General features: G+C 43.1%; 1 pseudogene; it reads left to right on the top strand.

Annotated features, from left to right (window-relative positions):
• Window positions 1-233: 233 nt before the first annotated feature.
• LOC139084237 (unconventional prefoldin RPB5 interactor-like) lies at window positions 234-11225 on the top strand (annotated as a pseudogene).
• Window positions 11226-23494: the final 12269 nt, after the last annotated feature.

Here is a 23494-nt window from a genome sequence, read left to right as displayed (position 1 = left end):
TGTCAGGGGGCTCTAAGGCAAGGCTTCCCTCTGGGTGAAGATTAAAAAAAAAGAAGAAGTCACTTTAGGGGGATGGGTCAGCTGAGCTGCTGTTCTACTCACAAGGCATGAGTGGAACCAGTCACTGAGCTGAAAGCACATCTTTAATCCCAGAGAGGCTGCAAGGTGATGCACACCTGCAATGACATCCAGGGCAAAGATGGAAGAACACACGGCCATGACTCAGTTGCCCCATGGGGCTGGCAGACTGCCAGCTGTCTCCTTCTAGTGTCTGTGCTAAAAGTCCTTTGGGTCATACTCATATTGGGGACCCAAAAACTCCCAGCTCAAGTGAAAGAAATCCTATTCCAGGGCAGGAAGGGAGGAGGGGCTGCCCACTGGCCATGTACCTCCCCACACCCCACAATCACAGACAGGACATCTTCAATCTGGAAGCAAGACTCCCAGGCGATGCTGGGACCACTGCCTCCATGGTCTGGAGCCCCTCCCAGGCTCCTCGACGGTGGCTGACTCTTCCCCTCAGCTGCAGAAGTGGCCAGCGTGGAACCATCCTCAGCCCCATGAACCAGGTGCTGTGCAGGGAGCACAGGTTTTGTATAACAAAGAGTCTGGCTGGTCTTCATCCCTGGTTCCTGGGAGGGAGGCTTTAAATCCTTGGAGTTTCCCTACTGATAGGAGTGTCTGTTATTCTTGGGAGGCACCTGGACCACACCTGAGTTTATGCTAAGGAGATGATGCAGGATGGGAGATGGCCACAAAGAAAGACCAACTATGTGATTAGAGGATTAGGGCTTTGAGCCATGTGATATTAGCCCGATCTCCAGGGAGGGGATGGGGGCTGGAGATTGAGTTCAATCATGTGGACAGTGGATCAGTCAATCTGGAAACTCTGGACACTGAGGCTCAGGGGAGCCTCCCAGGCTGGTGAGCACATCCATATGTCAGGAAGGTGGTGTGTTCTGAAGACACAGGTGCTCCCCCTGTGGGACCCTCGCAAACCTCCCCTCATGCCTCTCTTCATTTGACTGCTCTTGGGTTTTATCCTTTATAATAAAACTATAATCATAAGTATGGAGCTTTCCTGAGTTCTGAGTGATTCTAGCAAATTATCAAGCCTTAGGGGGTTTTGGAAACCTCCAAATTTGTGGCCATTTGGTCAGAGGTACAAGTGACCTAAGAACTTCTGAACTTGCAGCTGGTGTCTGAAATGAGAGGTGTTTTGTGGGAGCTGTGCCCTTTACTTGTGGAATTTGACCTAACTCTGGGTAGTCAGAGTCGGAACTGCATTGTGATGGGGCACAGTATAACTCAGCATCTTTCCCTTCCCCACTCTCCAGCTCACTAAGCAGACACATTTTGGCCCTGGTATGGACTGAATTGTCCCCTTAGATTTATATGTTGAAGCCCCCAATGTAACAGTATTTGGAGATGGTCATTTAAGGAAGTAATTAAGGTCAAACGAGGTCATAAGGGTGGGTCTTAATCCAGTAGGATTGGTGTCCTTATGTGAGGAAAAGAGACCCCAGAACTTTCAATCTCTGTGTCTCTCTCTCCACATGCACATCTACAAGAACACAGGCATCTATAACCAGGAAGAAATGTCTCGCCAGAAACCAACACTGATGGCACCTTGCTTTTGAACCTCTATCCTCTAGAACTGTGAGAAAATTAACTTCTGTTGTTTAAACCACCCAGCCTGAGGGTATTTTGTCACGGAAGTCTGAACAGGCTAACACAAGCCCAAAGCTTGCTCCTTTTTAGAACCCCAGTCCCTTATTCTCCAAAGACTCTTAGGAGGCAACAATAAGGACTTGGAACCAGAAGAATCCCACATACAGAAACCAAGACTGAGTGAAACCAGGATTTCTCTGCATAAGGGTGAGTGAGCCAAAAATCTCAGGGGAAATCATTGTTCCCTGATCTATTCAATAAATATCCCCCCCACTCCTGCTCTGCCAGGCACTGTGGACACCATGGCAAATGTGAGAGGAAGGTGCTTGCCCCCACAGGGGCTACACTCCTGTGGAGAAGTGGGCCAGCAGGCCTGCTGGAGAGGCACAGATACAGGAAGGATGATCTGAGTGACAGAGAGAGAAGATGGCCATCTACAAGCCAGGGAGAGAGGCCCAGAACAGATCCCTCCCTCACAGCCCTCAGAAGAAACGACCCTGCTGACACCTTGGTCTTGGACTTCCAGTGTCCAGAATAGTGACACAATACATTTCTGTTATTTAAGCCATCTGGTCTGTGGTACTTTGTTTTTGCAGCCCTAGCAAAATAATATAGGGACAATTCCAAGATAGCACCACAAGGTCCCTCGTCACACATGCTCCAAAAGCTGGAGTCTGCTTTTCCTCCCTGTGGATCTGCACAGGCCTGTGACTACAGCTGAAGTGACCCCATGTGGACCAGGTGGCACTGAGCAGCTGGATGTGCACCAGGACTCATTATCTCACAGACAGATGATAAAGTTACTACACCTTTGGCTCAGAAGAGCCCCTGCTCAGGCTCGAGCTGCTCTATATCCAGCCGCTGACAGGGAACAGACGTTGCCCATCTTAGCCATCTGGGCCAAGTTGGGGAGCCCTGCCCATCTTCCTGCTGCCTCTCCAGGCAACAGTCCCACCTGCCCAGCTGGCAGGTAGGGAGGGTCTCTGCAGACACAGGGCCTGGGTACCCTGGACCACCCCTTGTCTGGATACGGCTGCAACCTCATCTCCTTCCGTCACTCCTCCTTCCCCAGCACAGGCTGGTGGGCAATGGGGGCCTAGTGAGTGCTAATACTGGGGAGGAGGAAGGAAGCTTTGTTCATTCATTCACTCATTCATTAATTCCCTTATCCAGTAGCTCACCCATATGTTGTGCATGTATTTGAGAAAGAGGAATGGTACCTCCCGGATCTCTCCTGGAGCATTCAGTCCTTGGAAATTAGGACAGGAGAGGGTTCCACTTGTGAGCACTGGCACTACTGCTGACCCACAGGCCAGCCCCCCCCATCGACACTTTTGATCCTTGTGAGTCTCAGAGAGGATAAGTGATTCTATTTGCACTTAGTTTTACTGAGTGCATAGTTTTACTAGGTAAATACACATAGTTTTACTAGGACGGTGAGCAAGCCCAGACCCACCTCAAGAGTAGAGACACCTGCTCCCAACTTTGTTTTGCAAAATTAAGCTTGCTGTCTTAGGATCCTTGTGCCACCTACCTGGAAAGATTGGCTCTCAGTGGCCACCATTTGTGCTGGGAAATACCCGAGCCCTTCCAGACCCTACTGGAGATGGTCTTGGCCCCTTGGAGCATCTGACTTAGATGGCGATCACGAACTCTGAATCTGCCTTCTCCCAGCACTGGACATCTGCCCCCACCTTCATGTCCTCAGCCTCACTCTCAGCCCCTCAGCATCCAGACTCATGGACCATCTGCAGAGCGTTGCAATTTGGAGGAGTTGAGGAATGTGATTTATTCTGTCCTTCTCTCCAGCTACGTATGTCCAAAGGTTCTGGGTTCTGGCTGCCTTTTCTTGACGACTCTTTTTATGTAATTCTAGACCAATAAAAGGTTGTTGAGCTCTGCAACATGCTTCATAATATCCATATGGGAAGCAAGAACTGCATGGTGGCCGGGAACCCACTCAACGCTCCTGCCTAGTTTACAGATGTTTTATAGACTGTGTTTCAGCTATCCACGGCTGCATGACAAACCAACCAAAACTAAGTAGTTTAAAACAATGATTGATTAGTTCCCCATGTCTGTGGGCTGCCTGAGAGGTTCTTCTTGTCCCATTCTGGAACAAGCATGTGGTTGTTGTCAATGACGGCTGGACTGGCTGGAAGGTCCAAGATGGCAGCTCATTCTCCTGCACGTGATTCTGATCTCAACAAGCCCCCAACTCTGTTCAGTCAACCCTGTTCTCCCCATCTCCTTTCCTCCTCTCTTACTTCAGGGTCCCCACCATTCCCCATTCTACCTCATTTCTCATCTGAAGGCATGTTCACTCATTTCTTCCCACCTTGCTTTCACACGGGGCTAAGTCATGCAGGCACTAAGCTTTTTGTTACCACAGGACCTTTTCCCATGATGTTCCCATGGCCTAAAACCCTTTACAGTTTGTCCACTCAGAACCAGTCTCCCTCCATTGGTGCTAATTTCAATGTCACCTCCTCAGCAGCCTTACCTGATTGCCCCTGGTAACTGGGCTCACCATACTCTTGCTCTCTTACATATTACTCTCATTTTTGTCAGGGCATTTATCATAGGTTGCAAGGCCATATATGTTTGTTTCTTCTCCTGACCACAATCTTAGGAAGACAGAGACTGTTTCTATTTACTTCACCACTAAATGTTCAACTCTTAGGTAACATAGCATCCTATATATTCATTATTGCATAACAACATGGAAGAATGAATGACTGAGTGAATGATGCCTCTCTTGTGGAGGTGGCATGCTCACCCAGCACCCAGGTGGCACACAGTTAGCATGTAGCAAGGCATTCATAAGCAGCTCACCTCTGCAGTCTCTCACTCTGGGTGACCAGCTGGAAATTCTCCACAAGCAAGTTGGGTTCCTGAGCCTCAGATAATGCACGTTGTCCACATTGAGGCCTCAGCCCCTTGAGAGGGGACCAGGCTCATGACGCCTACACACCTCTAATTAGAGCCAGTAAAAATGTACCTTCTGCCTACAGTGAAATTATACAGGCCCATACCATTAATCATACATCATCGTAGGGGAGGAAGACAATTTCCCCTACCCTCCAGGTCCTCTGAATGGTCTAAGAATTAAACTGACATGAGACAGAATTGCAGGAGAAAATAAATCAAAGTTTAATAAGATGCATACATGCGAGAAACCCAGTAAAACTGAGTGACTCCCCAGAATGGCTGAAACTGCCACCTTAAATACCATCTTCAGCTAAAGACAAAGGACGATGTTGAGGGTAGTGGTTTGGGGCTTCAAAGGGGAGGAAGGCAATTTACATGGAGATAGAAATGTAAATATTTGATAAACAAGTGTTTGCTGGTCCGTTGTCTGTAGACAATGTGACCCGAGAGACAGAACTTTGATAAAAATGGGCTTGCCAGTGCCTTTCTGTCTATCAACCTGTTTGACATTATACTATAGTTATCTTGTGGTATTAGCTCCTTCCTGCAACAGGCCTTCTATCTTGAACTCTTTTAGACAGTTAGGGGGAAAGTCAAAGTTTCTTTTAGAGTCTTTTGTTCTAAAAATAATCAAGTCACATGGCTGGCTGGTGGTGCAGTGGTTAAGTGCGCACCTTTCGCTTCGGTGGCCTGGGGTTCGCTAGTTTAGATCCTGGGTGGGGACATGGCACCACTTGGCACACCATGCTGTGGCAGGAGTCCCACATAAAAAGTAGAGGAAGATGGGCACAGATGTTAGCTCAGGGCCAGTCTTCCTCAGCAAAAAGAGGAGGATTGGCAGCAGTTAGCTCAGGGCTAAAGTTCCTCAAAAGTAAATAAATAAATAAATAAATAAAAATAATCAAGCCAAAGGGACGCATTTTGGGGTGGCCAATTCTGATCCCCTACATCATCAAACATCTTCCTAAGAACAGGAGTGACCCAAAACTGATCCCCAAGAGTCTCAGGGTGGAGGAGGGAAGGTAAGAAGTATAGAGGGGTCCCCCCTTTCTCAGGTTGTGGACAGGCTACAGAAGGGAGGAACATTCTCTTAGTATAAAATCATGGTGGGGGGGGGCACGATTTGTTTCACTTTTTAAAAAAATTTTGCCTTTCTTTTTAGAACTCAGAAGTCTATATCATTTTATTTATTTATTTGAAGATTGGCCCTGAGCTAACATCTGTTGCTAATCTTCCTCCTTTTTCCCTCCCCAAAGCCCCAGTACATAGTTGTATATCCTAGTTGCAAGCCATTCTAGTTTCTCTATGTGGGATGCCACCACGGCATGGCTTGATGAGTGGTGTGTAGGTCTGTGCCCAGGATCTGAACTGGTGAACCCCTGGGCCACCGAAGTAGAGAACAAGAACTTAACCACTGGGCAGCTGGGCCGGCCCCTGTTTCACATTTTTTTGAAAAACGTGGCAACTACTATGCAAAGATCATGTTGAGAGGAAACACCAGGAGAATTGTTTCACAATAAATTTATCAACATTTGAATGGAACTACATTTGTAAACAGTAGTTTTCTGTCATGAAACTAAATAAAATGAAATGTTTATTTCAAATCCAGTTGTTACCGCCCAAGGTAGGTCCTCTGCTCACCACAAGACATGCCAATAGTCCTGAGGCAAGGTGATAAGAGAGAGAGGGTTTTATTACAACTTGCTAGCAAGGGGGAAGATGGCTGATTAATGTCCGAAAGAACCATCTCACAGAACAAAGACTATAGGCCAGTTATATATGGGCTGGTTTCCCAGCAGGGGAGGCAGCTGGTCTCGGGGTCAGGACAGATATCTGATCTTAGGTCCTCATAGTCTTTTGTTTTACTGGATATGCATCAGAGACCGGAGCAACGCTCTATACCCCAACCATTCAGTAGTCATTGACGATGGCTATTAGCATAGACTCTGCCCAGGGGTCATCACATTCCTAAGGAACTCAAAAGAACAAAGTTATTAACTTATAGCAGCTGGGAGGGGCCATAAAATCTACAGAGTAAGTCTGGGTTAATCAGAGGTCATTCAAAGTTACAGTACAGTTTCTGATCTACAACATGGCTTCCCTTATGTCAACCTTGTGTTGAGCTGGTATCACAGTGAGCAAGGAATTATCAAAGTGAAAATAGGTAAATGCTTCCTGTTTAACATTTATTTTTCCATTTCAAATTTTAAACAATCATCATCATAGATATTTGCATATGTTGTATGTTCACATCTAGATGAATAAAATATATTTCAGTAAGTTTCTGGTGGTTAATTTTTTTTTTTTTTTTGCATCAAGCCATATTTACCCATTTACATCTTCTCCCTGACCATATTGGCATTTGAGTGTGACCCTTGGCTCTGGGCAACTTTATTTGCTTTTTAACATGGCCATTCTGATATTTTGCTGAGACCAACAAGAAAAAAATTTAAGAATTTATCTCTTTTAACAAATATTTTTCTTTTTTTTTTTTTAAAGATTGGCACTTGGGCTAACAACTGTTGCCAATCTTTTTTTTTTCTGCTTTATCTCCCCAACCCCCCCCCCCCCCCCAACTAAGAGATACACAGTTGTATATCTTAGTTGCAGGTCCTTCTAGTTGTGGGATGTGGGACGCCGCCTCAATGTGGCCTGATGAGCGGTGCCATGTCCGCGCCCAGGATCCGAACCCTGGGCCGCCGCAGCGGAGCGCGTGAATTTAAACCACTTGGCCAAGGAGCCGGCCCCGATTTTTCTTCTTGAATGAATGAAGTCATCAACCCCTCAAATATTTGAAGCATGCCCCCAAATCCGATCAGGTTTAACTGTAGGCAAAGAATGTAAAGTGCTGAAACTTTCCCTTCTTTTTAGCAAACACTACAACAAACCAGGTTAATCTCATTAGGGCTTATTAAAGGAGATCTCGGAGGGAGAGATTTCCTCACTCCCTCAGGTGGGATGGACGGCCAGACACTGTGAAACTCCAGACTAGCATTCTCTGCCCGGGTGGTATACCCCAAGTTCACTTAACCTTCAGTTTTCCATAAGGAGTTGGGTTGGCCAAATTCTTTGTTCTCAAGATGCCGTGTCCCCAGCATTTAGATACCAAAGGGATTCGAGGATCTCTCTCTCAGCTTAAGTAAACACTAGGAGTCAGATCAATGTTTCCTGTCTATGGAGAATTAAGGAAGCAGAATTTTGAGCTGAGGACCAAACCTTAGAGACTGGAGATTGAAGGATCCTGTGGCCCTGAGGCCCTGGCTGGACTCCCCCTAATCCCATCCATCAAGACTTTGACAAGCATCAGGACCTGGAATCTGAGAAATGGGTGAGTGAGGTTGGTAGATGCGGGCATTTCTCTAACTCCCTTTATAAACCAGGGTTTACAAACTCAGATGCCTACAATGACCTGGTAGGGAGCCAAGTGGAATAAAAAGGATTGTGACAACTGGGAGACCCCTGTCCTATCTGAAAGGGGAGCCAGCTGCCTTGTCCATGCCTTCCCATATGTTTTTCCAACACCAGGGACAATTCTCCAATTCTCAGCACACACTGACTGAGTATCCTTCAAATTTAACTCAATTCTGACACTACCTAGAGAGAGTGCCAGACCCCATAGGGTAAGGGCTCAGTCCTACAAGACTGCTACCGCTTCAGATGCCAGTTGCAAGTCCAGGTTGTCACTTGTGCTTCTGATCAACTGGCTATAAATCAGAGATTCCCACAACCCCCAGCTTGGGTTCGATTAATTTGCAAGAGCAGCTTTTACAGAACTCAGAGAAACATTTACTTACATTTACTAGTCTATTAAAAAGGTCATTATATAGGATACAGATGAACAGCCAGATGAAGAGGCAAGGTATGTGGGAAGGAGCTCGGAGCTTCCAAGCCCTCTGCTCTACCACTCTCTCAGCACCTGCAGGTGCTCACCAACTTGGGAGCTCTCTGAATCCATCCTTTTCGGTTTTTATGGAGGCTTCACTACATAGGTGTGATTGATTAAATCATTGGCCATTGGCAATTGAACTCAATCCCCAGCCCCTCTGCCCTCTCTGAGGAGATCGAGGTGGGGCTGAAAGTTCCAACCCTCTAATCACATGGTTGGCTCCACTGGCAGCCAGCCCTCATCCTTAGGTGACCTCAGGGCTCACCAAAGTCCCCTTATTCACATAAATGCTGGTGTGGTTGAATGGGGCTTGTTAGAAATAACAAGATACCTTTATATCTCTAATCACTTAGGAAAGTGCAAGGGTTTTGGGAGCTCTGTGCTATGAACTGGACAAAGGCCAAATATATATTTACTGTAAATCACGATGAGACCTAGTGAGTATGAGAGCCTCCATGTCCAGAACCCGCCCTGTCTTATTCTCACAGTCTGGAAGCATGCTTTGGAAAAACGCTTAGAACCTCACATGGGCAAACTCAGCAGCAGCCCGTCAGGAACCAGCAGAGAGAATGACTTGTTAGCAGAAGATTCAAGTCCTCTCTCTCCAAACTGTTCCTTCTCTCCCTGATAGGAAAATAACTGATGTTTCTTAGATTCCTCAGGAATGTCACATGCAGCAGGTCTGAAACTTTTGTCTACAGAGAGGCGCCCAAGGGTCTGAGGTCATCCAACACCCAGCACTCCTGAGCCCCCTCCCTTTCCCTGCTTCTTTAGTTCCATTCATATGTAAATATAGATTTCTTTAGCTTTTGTGTCTGTGAGCTTTACATATGCAGGAAACAAGGGTTGAGGTTAGAACACTGACCTCCCCGTCATACATGGGAAATAGCAGCTACAAACTGTTAGAGCCCAGGCGGCCTCACATTGAGGTCTTGGCTAATTATGGGTCTTTGAAGTTTATTGCAGGAAAACTGATGTCCAGAGAATACAAGAAACTAAAGTTTCCCAGACCCCACCCCTCGGAGTCCTGGTACCTGAATCACCATCCATCATGGAGGCAGACAACCAAGGACGCTCACCTGCAGATTCCCTTATCTCACCGACCCTCTCCCTGCACATAGTCACGTTCCTCACAACCTTTAAAACCTCATGCCTCCTGTCTTTCCAGAAGACGGATCTGAGTGCTTACTCCCATATCCTGGCTGGCATCACCGAAATAAACCTCTTTCCTTGCCACAAGCCTGGCGTTCCAATTTTTGGCCTCCTCTTGTGCTGTGGGTGGATGAAGCTGTGTTTGTGTTTGGTATCATGGGTACCTCAAATAAGTGGAATCATACAGTATTTGTCATTTTGTGACTGGCTTAGTTCATTTAGCATATATCCCCAAAGTTTATCCATGTTGTAATATGTGTCAGAATTTCCTTCCTTTTTAAGGCTGAATAATATTCCATTGTATGGTTATATCACATTTTGTTTATCCATTATCCGTCAGTGGACACTTGGGTTGCTTCCACTTTTTGGCTATTGTGAATAATGCTGCTATGAAAATAGGTATTTCATTTTGTTTAGTTAGAACCTTGAGAAGTTGTTCCAGAAAAATCACAGCCCTGACAGCAAAGTTCTCATGATACCCTAAGTGGGACTGATTTATATATATTTTTATTGTGGTGAAAGACACATAACACAAAATTTACCATCTTAAGCATTTTTAAGTGCACAGTGCAGTGGCATCAAGTACATTTACACTGTTGTGCAACCATCCTCACCATCCACCTTCAGAATGATTTCTCTTTTGACTGGATTTCTCTGAGGGGCCGAGAAGGCTGATTGGAGAAGCCATCGACACTCACTAGCCCCCTGCTGGAGGAAGCCTGGCACTGCAGTCTCTGAGACTGGGGGCCTCAGTGTGAGCAGCGACCAGTGCTGCACACACGCAGATGCTGTGGAGCCTCAGTATCTGCCCCTCAGCCCAGCCCCCTCGGCTGCTGCCCCCAGCCAGCTGCATGCCTGACAGGGTGTGAGGCTCCAAGAACAGGGAAAGATGGTCTCTGGTTACTGAGAGGAAATCTCGCACTGGTGACAGGAAGAGAGTGCCTGTGCAACCCTCCAGGTACGACTGCGGGCCTTGCCTGATGAGCTGTCTTATGAGGTCAGGGTGCCAGTGGGCCTCTTGTCTCCATGCCAGGAAGACTTGCTGATACCAAGAAAATCACTGTCCTACTTGGGGACAACTGGTTTTGCCAGTGCTCTGCAAAGCAAGCGGTGGATCTAGTAAGAACATAGGAAACAATGTGTAAGGAAAGCACTGGATGCCCTAAGAAAGGTGCTGAAAAACTCTGAATCCAAAGTTTTGTTCACAGCAGATTTACAGGGACAGTGTGACGGGGCAGGAGGTTTTGTTGACATAAGAGAACATGTTCCAAACAACTCTGAATTGAAAAGAAAACCCCAAATTACACACAAACCTCATTCAAAACCCAAAACTTCACATTCTGAAGATGGTGTTAAGTCCAGGAATGATTTTCTTACTGATGAGGAATTGTGGGCTCGTCTAGAAGAGCTGGAGAGAGAAGAAAACCTGCTGGGTAAAGGGAACACTGAGCAGGAGAGAGGTGTCCCAAATGGAGAGGAAAAAGAGGGTATCTCGGATAAGACTATGGGCTGCCTCACTCAGGGACGTTTCATAAGGAGATTTCACAGTCAAAATTGGTGCAAAGTCAAAGGCAAGGTCGTGTGAATGGTTCTGAACATCATCCACGCACAGACCACTGTGATGATAGTGGTTCAGGAGATGAAGAAGACTCTTCACCAGCAATCTATTTTTCCCACAGCCCTGAACTAAAGAAAGTCCAAATAAATACAGAAAAACCACGTTAGCTTTTAGTGAACAGAAAGAAGGAACCAGACATGGCCCTGGAGATGGCCACTTGGCCCCAGAGCACCTGATGATCAGAACACTAGCAGATATTTACAGAATATTTGCTGATGCTGTCAATGGGGAGCGTGGCCTCAAAGTCCATGTTGGAGTTGGGATGCAGAAAGACTCTTGGATGCGGCGGTGCTGGAGAGAGAGGCTGGGCAAGATGACACAAGGGTTTTAGGAATCCTGAGTATGAAAAAGCCATTCACAGAGAGGTCGACGAAGCCTCTTTGGAGAAGAAAGAAGAACCAGGAAATTCTCAGCAGGAGTTCTCATTCTCACCAGGAACAGTAGAGGCTTTTCCTGGCACTGTGGTAGAAACAGAATTTTTACTTCCCTCCCTGACACCGCACGCAGCCAATGCTGCTCAGGCATCGCCTGCCTGCGCAGAGGTACGAGACGCCATCTCAGAAGGGCTGGAAGAAACTCCAAGAGGATTTCCAAGTTCGAAGCTGCCAGACTGAAACCGAGACACTAGGTCCTGCTGTGGAATGCGTGTCCTCGAAGCCAAGGGTGTCTGTAAAGAACACGCAATTCGAGATGACTGCAGGGCCTGGAAGGAGCATCCTGGGGGCACCAATAGCAGCTGGACTTGCTCCTAATCAGTGCTACAAAAAGAACAAAAACAGATTTTGCACACTAAAATATTCAGATTTTATTATTAATTTTCTTTCATAATGTTAACACCTTTATGTTTGCCGCATGTGCAATTGTAATATTTGTAGCTACTTTTCAAAGAATTTTGATCATATTCAATATTCTTGTATTTAAGTTCAAATGATGCCTTTTTTTCTAACAATAGTTACTTTGATATTCTTTATTCAGTTAAGGATCATTTTAGAGAAAATCTTAAACCTAAGTTTCAAATACATTTCACAATTGCGTTTCATTATTTGCTTTAACATTTTAAAAGTGTTTCCAAATATATTGTTATAATTTTTGCAACTTACAAATTCAAGGAATCACTCAAACAGTGGTGAGCTCTAAGAAGAAAGCTGGCACAGCATGGTGACCGTAGTTAACCATATTGTATTATATACGTGAAAGTTGCTAAGAGAGTAGACCTTAAAAGTTCTCATCACAAGGAAAAGAATTTGTAACTATGTGTGGTGATGGATGTTGACTAGACTTATTGTGGTGATCATTTTGCAATATACACAAATATCAAATCATTATGTTGTACACCTGAAACTAATATAATGTTATATGTCAATTATATAGAGATTTTTAAAAGTTAAAAAAGGAAAGAAAGAAAGCTGTGTCCTCCAGAAGAGAGATGTTTTGCAAATAACTGTTTGTAACAATACATGCATTTTGTGGGACGCATTGATAAGACTTGGTGTGAGACGGATTGTTGAGTAAGAGAAAGATTCCAGGGTGATCCCAGGTCGTTGAAGGGGCAGCTGAGGTGCTAGTAAAGTCATTTACCAAGGTGACAATGCCAAGGGGAGGACGGAAGTAGAAAGGGCAACAGCCAGAGAGGAGGAGATATAAAAGGAGAGAAAAAACTGGAGAGGAACAATTATTTGAGGAAATAGTAGAGATAAATGGACCAAAATTAAAGAAAGAAGAAAGATCTCAGATTGAAATGGCCCATGGAGAGAGAAGAAAAACCTCGCACCTAGACATGTAGTAAAATTAAGGATAAAAAGAAAAATATGAAAAAAATCTAAAAGTTTCAAGAGAGGAAAAGGTTACCTGCAAAGGAACAAGAATCAGACTGACAGCACATCTCTGAATGCAGGAAGAAAATAGAGAAATATTTTCAATGCAATGAAGAGGAAACAAGGTAAGCATCGCCTTTCATATCTGGCCAAGTTTTCATGAATGAGAGAGCATAATATTTAGCATAATAGAGTCAGTCTCAATCATAAAGCCCTCAGAAGCTTTGACACCCAAAGTCTGCATGGAAACACTTTTGGGAGAAGTAACAGCAGAATTGACTAGAGGGAGACCACTGGGCATGAGAATATGTGAAATTTCTCATGTAGTTAAGGGGAAGATATAAAAATCAAAATTTTTTTATTGGGATACAATTCACCATTTTTCATTTCCACCAGCAAGGCACAAGGGTTCCAATTTCTCTACATCCTCACCAACACTTGCTGTTATCTGACTTTTTGATTATAGCCATTGTACTGGCTGTGAAGTGGCCTCTCGTTGTGGTTTTGATTCACATTTCCCTAATGACTAGTGATATTGAGCATCTTGTCATGTGCTTGTTGGTGATTTTATGTCTTCTTTGGGGAAATGTTTATGCAAGTCCTTTGCCCATTTTTTAATTGGGTTGTTTGTCTTTTTGTTGTTGAATTGTAAGAGTTCTTTGTATAGTCTAGATAACAGGCCCTTATTAGATTTATAATTTGCAAATATTTTCTCCCATTCTGTGAATTTTCTTTTTACTTCGTTTTTTTGGTGAGGAAGATTGACCATGAACTAACATCCATTGCCAATCTTCCTCTTTTTGCTTGAGGAAGATTGTTGCTGGGCTAACATCTGTGCCCACCTATCTCTATTTTGTATGTGGGATGCCACCACAGCATGGCTGATGAGTGGAATAGGTGTGTTCCCAGGATCCGAATCCACGAACCGAAATGGAGCTCGTGGAAGTTTAACCACTCGGCCATGGGACTGGCCTTCATTATGTTGATTTTTAAAAAGCTGTTTAAAAATGATTTTCCTGTTTATTTTTTAGTGAATTTTGGTTCTAGCTAAAAGGAAATTGTTTAAGAATGTGGCTGTGGCTTAGACTGAAGCTCTTTTGGGGATGAATTTTTTCATTGTCTTTATGAAGGATCAACACCATCTGAATGTCTGACTTTTGTCTTTTCAGGATCAAAGCAAGTTGGAGAAACCCCTGCATCTGGAGACTCTTTAGCTGGCACACCTCGTACTCCCAATACCATCTTTGATTTCCCACCTCCTCCATTAGACCAAGTGCAGGAGGAGCAATGGGAAGTAGAAGGTAATTCAGTCATATCTTAGGGGGTTTAGGATATGGCTTAAGTTTTTGATTCTATAGTATTCCTGCACTTTGTAGCATTTTTTCCATATGTGTTTTTTGGGAAAGAACTAGAAGTCATTGGTAGAAAATATTAGATAGGCACTGAAATGTTTTTCAGTTTCTTTGATATAAATTAGAATTATATTTTGAGTTGTAGACCAAGTATAAATTAAATAAGAGTGGGATGAAAGATTTTAGAAGCCAAGCTAATATACGTGAAGTTTGAAACCTGAACTTTCTGTATCTCTTGAGAAGTGAGTAGAAACCAAATGGTTACATTGTGCTGCTGGAAAAAAAAGTAGTCACTCCCAACTAAAAGTGTTACACCTGCTGAGGCTGAACACCAATACCACCTGTGGGCAATGAATGAGGAGAAAGAAAGATATAAACAACTTTCACCTTAACTTCAGACAGTACAGGGTAATTATGTAATTCTCTAGTACTCATTTGAGAAGCTTTATAGGTTAGTAAAGCTTTGGTTTCTCTTCTAGCCCAGCCAGTATGTTGTCCTTAGCAGCCATTTACTTTTCTTTTCCTGAAGTTTAACGTTTCCTTGGAACAAAACCAGGGCCAACTGGGAAAATATTGTGACCATAGCTCTAGTACTTCCAAATAAATCCATATCTTTTTTTTTTAATGAAGCCCCAAAACGAAGTCTAATTCTGGAAAGATCTCACCGTTTTGAATGTTCTTTTTATTTTAGCAGCCTAAATTCTTCCCACCTCCTTCCAAGCCCAGCCTCCCACACCTTCTGTTCTATTTTGACTATTATACTCACCATTTTACTCTGACGCTATATCTGCCTTTCGGGATGATGAGATTAGATCCTGTCTTTGAGTGAGACTAGTTATCATCAAAGCTGTTTTCTCAAAGTTACGCGTCTAGAAGTTGGAATCTGCTTCCGTGTAGAAGCACCCAAGGGTGGTGGACAAAGCAACCTTCCCAGGGCAAGAGAGCTGGGTTGTAGCTACTGAAGTGACCTGCCGTGACCCTGTGCTCTCTCTTGTGGGCCTAATGGCTCCTCTGCTGTTAAGTGCAAAAGACATTTGGGGTGTCCTCTTCCTTTTCAGAGAACAGTTAATCAGGGCAAATCAGCAAGGCCCCAAAGTGCAGTGATTTAAAATCATGATTACTGCCCTAGAGGCCATGTATTTTGCATACTTTAAAATCAGCTAACTTGGACTACTTGAGTTATCTCGACTTTTAGAACCTAAACTGTAACCATTTATTGTATTATACTGCACGGAAGGGATATTTCTCAAGTTTTTTGGCTTTCTTTCCCCTAAAACAACTTCTAGTGACTGTTAGAAAGAATGAGTCTCTTTTAAAAAGATTTTTGGTTACTTGTTTTTGAAGAGGTGGGGAAGCTAATGTGATAGAGGATAAAAGTCCACTTTTTCTTATTTTTGGAAGCTAAAGAAAATGATTACACTTCATGTGAGTTGTCTTTTACATGCATAATTTTTCTTTCTTTTTGATGTTGGTAAATTCGGTGTATTCCGTGGAGCGTCTATGTTTTGGACGGGACGCTGTCCTCTCTGAAGATGGTGTGTGATGTTTTGAGCGACTACAGCTTTGATCAGTGTTTCCTTCCCCGTACATCACAGAGGGCACCACCGAGAACTGTGTACAGAGGACCTCAAAGCAGAAAATTAGCAGGACGTCCTAGTCATCTTTCTGCGGGCAAGGTTTTTTCCCTTTAGTGTTCCAATTTCTGTTTTGTAAATCATGTTTTTTTCTGACTTTTCCTTCCCTTTTCAAAGTGATCTGCAAAATTGTTCTTTCCTCAAGAAAAGAATTTCTTTTGCTTCGTTCCTTATGCCTTCCCCACTGGTACTGACGGTTTTGATAATAAATTGGTAGGAAAAAAATGTACCTCCTAGAAGGAAGCCCTGTCCGCAGTTTCCAGGTGCCAACGGCTCAGCGGGGCACTGTGAAAAGGAGAACTTGATGTGCACGCTGTGGGTTATTTTTAATAAGCCTCTTCCTACTTAGGGCATTTTATTCTCCTCTTTCACCATACAATGTACTCTTTAACAGAAGTTACTTTAAAAACATCCAGAACTATCTTTAAAAAAAGCTTTATTAATAATCACGAATTAGCTGGTAAGGCTGTATGTTTCTGGAACAAAATATTGGTAGTCCAAAAACTTTGTTTTCTGGAGTCTGGGAAAACAGAAAATGAGAGTTCAAATATTAAATATGCTTAAAGGAACCCAGTATGTGACTTTTTATTTAGATTCTTGTTGATTTGTCTTATACAAGTTATAGAGAAAAGTTTAGGTGCCAAGGAGGGCTTAATCAATCTCACTGGCGGTGACCGTCAGACATCTTCCCGCTTATTAGAGCATCTTTCGTAGTGAAACTAGCCAGTTGATCTCTGTAACATATAAGCTTCCATGAGGACACCAGCAGCTGGATTGGCCCAGCATCTGGGGCAGCTTTGTGGTTGTTTTTTAAACAGCTTTCTTGCGATCTAGTTCATATATTGTGTAATTCACTCTTAAATAGTGTACAATTCAACAATTTTTGGTATTTTACATTATTAATTTTTTAAATTATGGTAAAATATATATAACATAAAATGTGTCATTGTAGCCATTTTTAAGTGTACAATTGAGTGGGATTCATGGGGCAGCTTTCGTGGCCCACTTGAAGATCAGCTTGGTTTAATTTCTCCCTAAATGAAAATATGATGTCTTTATTACCATTCTTATCCCCAGTGCTGGACTTCCACAGGTGCCAACATTTCAACCCAGAAGGCTCACTCAGTTTTGGGCTTTTTTGCATATTGGTTTTGACATAGAGGTGTAATTTGAGTTATTCTTGGGATGATATTTTAGTTTTCAGTCTTCAGGGGCACATTTGGCAGATAGATCTAATAAGCATAACAAAAAATGCTTAGTATTATATTATATTTATAAATAACTATATAACTATAATAATTTATATATAACTATAAATATATATAACCATATAAATATAGTTAAACCTTTTAAAAATTAAGGATATTCAAAGATACTTTGCGGAAATTAACCTGTTTGTACTCTTGGCTCTGTTTGTAAGTAGAACAAATAAATACCCAGACCATTCCCACTTGCTCCTAGATGGCCACCTTCTGATAGGGATGGAGAAAGTAAAACCCTGTCTTTCGACGTGAACAGTTACTTCGACTTGCTGTTTTCTTTCCAGACAAATGACTGATTCACCAAAGATTTAATACTGACTTGAAAGATAAGAGGATCTGTCCTGATGAAAAAGCTGCTTTCAGTTGAGCTTGATGTCTTCCTACTATGATGAATGTCATAAAACGTTACAGCTAAATAGCTAGATGTAGGCGTTTCTCATTCTTTCTGTAATGTCAAGTCTAATTCTTGTTACTAATTGAAAACACTTCCTCAATTTTAGCTGTCAGGAATGTGTTTGTTTTGCCACCTGTTATTACCAGTGAGACATCATCATTTCCTGAGCATCAGTGAGGCCTGGGTGTGAGCTCGTGTGCGGTGGGTAGAGCTACTTCTGTTCTAGTCTTTTCCCCTCATTTGATTAGGGGCTTTGGGGCCCACCTAGAGGTCAAGGCTTCCTTTACAGCCTTGATTTCAGGGGACCCCTTTCTCTGTCCATGTGACCTCAGGGTTGGGGCCTGAAGACATTCTGATCAATAACAGTAATTTGGGTACATCTTGGTAATATTTTTAACATTCTTGGAGAAGAATCTGTACAGAGAAAGTTTTTCTACTATCTGTTATTTCAAACATTAGAGGCAGGTAGCGTGATACTGTCAATGGTTCTCAATCTCTTTGATCTCGGGACTGCTTTACATTCTCAAGAATTATTGAGGACCTATGGAGGAGCTTATGTTCACGTGGATTACATCTATTGATATTTACTTTATCAGAAATTAAAATGAGAAAATTTATTATGAGAAAATTAATAAAAACATTAATTCATTTAAAAATAGTGGTAAACTCATTGCATGTTTTTATGAAAAATTACTATATTTTACACAATAAAAATATTTACCGAGAAGGGTGTTTTATAGTTTTTCAAATCTCTTTAATCTCTGGCGTAATAGAAGAAAACTGGATTCTCACATTTATTTCTGTGTGCGATCTGGTGTGATATGTTGTTTTGGTTGATGTATATGAAGAAAATCCAGCCTCACACAGACATATATTTTAAAAAGGGAAAACTATTTTAATAGCCTTTTCAGATAATTTCGGATTTTCTTCTTTGATACTACACTAAAACGTGATAAGTGGTAGTTTCTTTTTTTCTTTTTTTAAAGATTTTCTTTTTTCTTTTTCTTCCCAAAGCCCCCTGGTACATAGTTGCGTATTTTTAGTTTCAGGTCCTTCTAATTGTGCTATGTGGGACGCCACCTCAGCATGGCCTGATGAGCAGTGCCATGTCTGCACCCAGGATTCGAACTGGCGAAACCCTGGGCCACCAAAGCGGAGCACGTGAACTTAACCACTTGGCCACGGGGCTGGACCCAAGTGGTAGTTTCTTAAAAGATAGCTATGATGTGGAATCAATGAAAGTTTTAGACTTTGTTACACTAAAATCCATCAGTCCGGTTTATACTTTAAGTGTGTGAAGAGTGGAATCTTTTACCCATGCATGATTCTATAATGTCCTGTATTGGTCATTTGGAAAATATTGGTTTACTGAGTCATGCAGGTCTTCAAATGTTGGCACATTTCTTTATATAATATAAAAAATTCACATTTGTTAATGTCAACAACCGATATCATCAGAAAAGTCTCTTGGTGGTGGACACAAATTTCCCAAACTTCTAATTTTTGCTTGAAACCTCAAAGTTTATTATTGGCAACAAATACTGATGGTTGTTTTCCTTCAAATGACAGGCTAATTGTTTTCATTTTTGAGAAAGTATCTGCCACATGCTCAAGTCTTAATAGCCATTGGTTAGGAGTCATTCTTTTGAGGTCAAATGGTCCTCTGTCTGAGAGAAAGTGATGGTCTAGCTCTCAGCTCAGACCGTTGCACGAGTGCTTGTCCCTCAGCCACAGCCACTGGGGCTCTGGTGCGGGGCAGAGCTGCTGTGCGCTGCCCATGTCCTCACAGGATAGTAAAAGAGGTGTGCCCAAGAGTTGAGATTTAATAAAATTATTAATTTTTACCATGTCCTCAAGGGCACTGTGAAGTGAAATGGGCAGTGTTGTATGGCGAGTGAGTGGCTGTGAGGAAAGCAGTGCCTCAGTGAGACCTGGTGTCCCTGCCTCCATCAGGCCGGGCTGCCCGCAGCTCTACTTCCACTGCTTTTGTGCCATCAGTGCAGATGTTAACACGGTGAAAAGGCAAATGGTGTCTTAGTAGTTTTATGAAAACAATTGTGACTCTCTAAACCCCTGGAAAGAGTCCTGGAGACCCCCCGGGGGTTTGCAGACCACACTTGAGAACTGTTGGTGTAGTGGAAAGAGGCTGAACTTAGAAGATCTGGATTCAATTCCAGCTCTTTCACTTACTTGCTGTGTGGCCTTGAGCAGGTTCCCCTCTCGGTTTCCATTTTCTCATCTGTCAATTTGGTAAATGATACCTAACCTAGAAGAGTTGTTGTGAGCAGTAAAGAGAAATTTCCAAGCATATGATCGCTGTCTCTCCAAAGTTGTTTTCTTTTTTTCATTCTAAGATCTGACTGTTTAAAGCAGGAAAGGTGAAAAGCGATTAACGAATTTAAAACATGTAAATATCTCTCTTACTAATACAGCCATATCTCATGTTTTACGATGGTTTTGTGTATCTAAACCCTATGCTCTTAGGGTATGTGTGTGTGTGTTCATTTTTCAAAAATTGGTTGCTGGCCTCTATAACAATATACTTGTTTAACTTAATTGTTCTTTTGAATGTAAAGAAAACTTTGTGATTTAGTAAGAACCTTGGTTTTTACTGGACATGTGCTGTTTTGGTGCTGCTGTATGAGGGGGTGGAGTGTGGTGGTAGTAGATGTTCCAGAAACTTCAGTAATCCTGTGTAACCAGTGGTTTTCATCTTGCCCTCTTCCATATGCAATGGGCTAGTACTACTTGTGTTTATCTTCCAGTTAAAGCTAGATCTTGGTAGTTTTGAAACATCTTTATTCCCTTAAAATATATGAGTCACTTACATTCTTTTTAATTCATGGGAGACTGAGTTATATTGCAGTTATTTAATGAGAGTTTATGTTTTATCTTCCTAAAAATGCATTGGTTGCCATGTCTGCTCACTAAAGAGCATAAGCGACTTTCACATCCAAATCATAATAGTACTTGGAGACCTTTTCTGGAGAACCCGAACCCTATAGCCCAGACATCATGGCCGCAAGTCCAGTGGATGGCAGGGTTTCTGCTATTTCTTTCTGCCTTCGCCTCCTGTCCATCAGGAGAGGGCCGTTCATGGGGCCAAGGAAGCAAGACCACACCAAACTTGAGCTCTTTGTACTCTCTTCTGATATTAGCTGGTGGTCTAACCCAGAACAAGTTGTTCACCTCATCTGGGTCCCCATTTCCTCATCTTCCACTGGGGAAGTCGGGTGATGATTCTCTCTGAGGTCTCCCCAGTTCTGACAGTCTGCAAAATTGATAACACAGGGACACAGGGCCAGAGCTTACCTCTGGCTCACTGGGTAGTCTCAGGTAAGCTCCATCCTTTCCCGACCTCATGTGTGCTCCAAACAAGAGTATAATTTAAGATCACTCACTGAGGTCTATCCCTGGAAATCTCTTTTTCTCCTATTCTTTGGGATATCTATCTTTCTTCAATAGCTTCCTCTAGTTCAGTATTATGTACAGTCTGATGAAGCATTCTTTTCTTTTTTTTTCTTTTGTCCTGATCTCACTGACAGTTTACAAAAAACGTGGGGGCTTTTGTGGAAGAGGATCTGACGTTCCTGGTTCACAGGAGACTTTTGAGCATTGGCTGAGGGGAGACTGACAGGTCTTATCTCAGTTCCAGCTCCCGTCCTGAGTGATGGCCTGTTCTGAAAGGTTCATGAAATTTAGAGAATTCACAGAAGCTGAGTGCCCAGAACATGAGCTCACTGGATCAGTTATTGAGCAAGCAAATGAGCCACCAGAAACACTGGTCCAGCCGGCAGGAAGAGGCCCCAGAGAACTTGGAAACTTTATGCAATCAGATGTTTATAACTAACAGCCCAAGTGAAAGGAAAAGAGGTGGAATGAAACTTGTCCTATGCCTTACTACCTATTGAAAGAAAAAGACCTAAATATTCTTGGCTGTCTTTTTTCTTTGGCTTTTAGAAATTGCCCTCTTTGGGGTAAATCCCAGCCTGACTGAGCAGTCAGTGACAATTAGCTGCAGCACAAACAGAGCTGGATGGAGGTATTTGCACTCTAATAGGATTGTGGGGGGAAGGTTCTGGATCTTTAGATATGAGTTATGATTGGTTAACTTACATTCTCAACTCTTGTCTTCCTCTCTCTCCAGAGAAGTTCTGAGCTGAATTGTGATTAAGACTGGGCACACCTAGGCAGATCAGAGTAAGCAGGAATCTTTCCATCTTGGTCCAGAACAGCTTGGCAGCAGTGACTAAAAAGTTCGTTGATTAACTGGTTAACTGATTCCCAGCTTTGTTTCAGGAAACAAAGACTTGGAGGAGCAGGGAAAAATAAAACGTCAGCCTAGGGAAAGGAGGTTAAAGTTTAGGATCGTTGACAGTATTTGTGACCAGGGCCTGTGACTTCTTTTTCTTTCCAAATGTCTTTCTGATGTACCCCTTGCTCTGTTCCCACTGTAACTTGGTCCTTTTGCCACACGTGTGGGCATCTAAAACACCCCCATGAATTCCTCCTCCTGCTCTCCCATCTGTCGTGCACATGGCTACCCATTCGGTTTTCTAAAAACACTACTTTCGTCAGTCACTTGCTTGCCCAAGAACCTACTATGGCTTTAGAGTTACTGCTGTATCGAGATTAAACTCTGCTTGGTTTCTGAGATGTTCATAATTTATCCAGCTGGCTGTGGTTCCCTCTCCTACCCTTGTGAGCCCTCTCCCAGTCAGACTGAGCCTCCCCTCTGGCTCCCTCACCTGGCGATCCAGGTCCTGCCTAGACCTCGGCTTTTCCATCAGTCTCAAACGCACCTCCTCCTCTCGCTCTATCCACATCCTGCTGTCTTTCCAAGCTCACCCTTCTCATTTCCTGCAGCCACTGGTTACTGTTCTCTTTGCCCCATTCTTCCTGCTGTTGTGGTTTTCTCTCGTTCCCCCACCTGACACGCGCATTTCCACTTGGCAGTACGAGCACTTTTGATTGCCCACTCTGTGCAGAGCAGTGTGCCACATCTTGCAGAGGATTCAACGATGAGTATGAAAAGCAGTAGCTACAGTTGGTTGAGTATGAACTACGTGTCAGGTGCTGTGCCTTAACCACATTACCTCTCGTCTTCACAAGCATCCACCAAGAGGTTATGATTGGAGAAGTGACAAATGGGGGAAGCAGTATAGTTGAGGTGAAATTTAGAGAAGTGACATCCACCAAGAGGCTTACAATTGGTGAAGTGACAGAATGGGGAAAATAGTATAGTTGAGGTAGAATTTACAGATGCAGGCATGTAAGTTAATATGCAACATATGGGGAGGGGAGAAAAAAAAGAGAGAGAATCTAAGAAATTGGCATTTGCCGTTAATACAAGTAAGGAAGCTTATAGGAGAGATAGGCTTTGAAGGAAAATTAGTTTAATTTGGCCATTCTGTGTTTTAGGCAATAGTATATCAACTAAGGGACGTCCACCAAGAAGTTGCAGATACAGTCCTGGAACTAAATTGAGTTGAGTCGTTATGTGTTAGTTGTCCCAGCTGGATTAAGGACAGGAGCTTTGTGTTCATAAAATTTCAGAGTGGGAAGTACTTTAGAGTACATCAGTGATGAATAGATAAACAAAATGTGGCATGTCCATGCAATGGAATATTATTTGACCTTAAAAGGGAATGAGGCACTGATACATGCTACAACATGATGGCTAAGTGAAGAAGCCAGTTACAAAAGGTCACATATTATGTGATTCATTTATACAAAATGTCTAGAAGAGGTAAATCCACGGAGACCAAAAGTAGATTACT

This window comes from Equus przewalskii, chromosome 6 (genome assembly GCF_037783145.1).
Source record: "Equus przewalskii isolate Varuska chromosome 6, EquPr2, whole genome shotgun sequence".
NCBI classification, from domain to species: domain Eukaryota; kingdom Metazoa; phylum Chordata; class Mammalia; order Perissodactyla; family Equidae; genus Equus; species Equus przewalskii.
Note: the sequence above shows the minus strand (reverse complement) of the source record. Positions and strands in the feature narration are given on the sequence as shown.